Here is a 2,417-nt window from a genome sequence, read left to right as displayed (position 1 = left end):
TTCCAGGTAAGTACTAGATTAGATTCATCTTTTTATTTTTTAGTTGATTTGCAGTTACAGCAACTAGACTCATTCACTCTAGAATATTTTCATCCATAATTTAAAAAATTGTTACTGGATATATTGTTGTTACTGCTACGTGAATGGCTTCATTGGAAGTTTAATTACACGTAAATAATTTTTCTTTTCTAATTAGTATAGAGTAGGTACGCTTTTATTTTTGGTTTTTACTTTCATTTTCAGTTTTTCTTTTACCTAGAATAAGTATGCTCTCCTCCGTGCTTAGTGCGATCGCAAGGATCAGAAAATAGGGATGATTTAGACCACTAATTTCAGGAATAAATAAATGTTTTGCAATATGCTTCATCAAAAACATCTTTCAATATGAAAATCATTGTGTCCATCTGTTAAAAAATTAAGTCTAGAGAAAGTTTAGTTTCTTTCTAAATTTTAGTTTTTCATTGATTAAAAGAGAAGAAAAATATATTTCTAAAAAACTAACCATTTTTGTTTTTAAAGATAGGGTTAATTTCATTTTTTTTAAGACGTTTAATAATAAAAAAATAATAAAAAAATTAATAATAAAAAATAATAATAAAAAATAAAAAGAATAAAACAGTCAACCAACGCACTCATAAATAAAACAATTGATATAAAAGTAATGGCACTGGAGTTTGAGGCAGATGCACTTAATCACCTCAGCACTGATGTTCTTGAAGGAATGTTTGCATTGCTGGAGGGTGCTTCTGTCGATAATGACCTAGCAAGCTTGAGAAAAGAAGTTGTTGGAATCCCTAAGAGAGAGGAACTTCCAGTTGGTCGGCCCCCTGTGAGTAGTGAGAGGCCATCTTATCCTAGCACTGGAAATTGAGAAAGAGCTGAATGATCTTCAAATTTGTGATATCTTTATTAAACTCAAAAATGAATTGTCAATACAAAAATAGAAAAGATGCCCTCTGCCATCGCAACTCCCTCAGCAACGCCCACAAAATCCTCCAAAACATAAATTAAAAATCCGGCTCTTTGTCCAGGACATCAGGAAACGATAATACAAATTCCAATTTTGTAGGAACAAATCACTGCACGATAAGTCAAATCGGATTTTCCTATTACTAAATATCAAGGAAGCAGTTTTAATCAAGTGTTGAACTAGTTAGCACCGCATGGGTGGTTGCTAGGATCTTATTCAATGGCTTAAGCTCTCTGTCAAGCTGGGAAAGAGAAAACCAGCGTTTATTGTTTCTTTCTTGTATCTGGAGAAAATAATGAAGGTGAAAATGGTTTTTACTGTATTTTCAATTCTGGTTTTCTTGACATGAAAAAAAATATTAACGCTTTGCTGAGCCTTGATTGTCAAAACGAGCCTGGTCCACAAGTCAATTGTCCAAATTTCAAGCTTGTTATCGTTGGCAATGGAGGCACCGGAAACACAACTTTTGTCAAGCGGCATCTTACTGGAGAATTTGAAAAAATACGAGACTACGATAGGCGTGAAAGTTCATCGTCTTGATTTCTTTACAAATTATGGGAAGATTCATTTTAATTGTTGATACCTTCTGCAAGCCAAGAGTCAAGCCATGGGTTGCATTTTATTTTGATATATCTTGTCTTATAACATTTTTCTTTCAGGATTTTACACCTAGAGGTGACATGCAGACAGTCAGGCACTCCCCGCGCAATCCGAACCCACCACCTACTACAATGCACCACTGGTAGGGGCACTGGCATTTTTCAGTGGCCATCCAGAATTCTAAGTTCAAACACCATTGCTATACAAGTTCATGGGTGGCACTTATCTGCCTTTTAAAAATGGCTTAGAGTTTGGATCCGAAGAAAACAGCTTCGAATTTGGTTGGGACAATAAGCGTGCTCGAATTGATGTTTTGCTAGCTAAGTTTTTCTTACATGGGAATGTAACAGTTCTGGGAGGCTACAGAGAAAACGCTGACTATTTCATCTGCTCTCTCATGCCAGAGTCACCTTATTCGCAGAAGCAATTCACACCAGGTGGACTTATTTACAAGGATGCAGGGGGTAACATGCAGCGAGTTACAACCTTCTCATTTCTACTTTTAACCTATGCTAGTTATTTGAACAATGCTAATCAAACTGTTGTATGTGCAGCAACAATAATTCGTCCTGAGCGACTCAGACAATATGCCAAGTGACAGGTGGACTACATACTGGGAGATAATCCTCTCAAACTTTCATATATGGTCAGATATGGTCATCTCTTTCCTCAAGGAATTCATCACAGAGCCGCATCTTTACCCTCAGTTGCAGTGAAGCCTACTCCCACAAAATGTAATGGCGGGGCCAAATTATTTGTTGCCTCAGATCCCAACCCGAATATTCTAGTTGGTGCAATCACTGGAGGGCCAGATGGAAACGAAACTGGAAATTGGCCCACGAGCTTT

General features: G+C 36.6%; 1 pseudogene; it reads left to right on the top strand.

Annotated features, from left to right (window-relative positions):
* The first annotated feature begins 1,781 nt into the window (after positions 1 to 1,781).
* On the top strand, positions 1,782 to 2,168 carry LOC149155879 (endoglucanase 23 pseudogene; annotated as a pseudogene).
* Positions 2,169 to 2,417: the final 249 nt, after the last annotated feature.

The sequence above is a fragment of the Pinus tabuliformis genome, chromosome 9 (assembly GCF_031772625.1).
Source record: "Pinus tabuliformis cultivar Carrire ecotype Pingquan chromosome 9, CPIR1, whole genome shotgun sequence".
Lineage (NCBI taxonomy): Eukaryota > Viridiplantae > Streptophyta > Pinopsida > Pinales > Pinaceae > Pinus > Pinus tabuliformis.
Note: the sequence above shows the minus strand (reverse complement) of the source record. Positions and strands in the feature narration are given on the sequence as shown.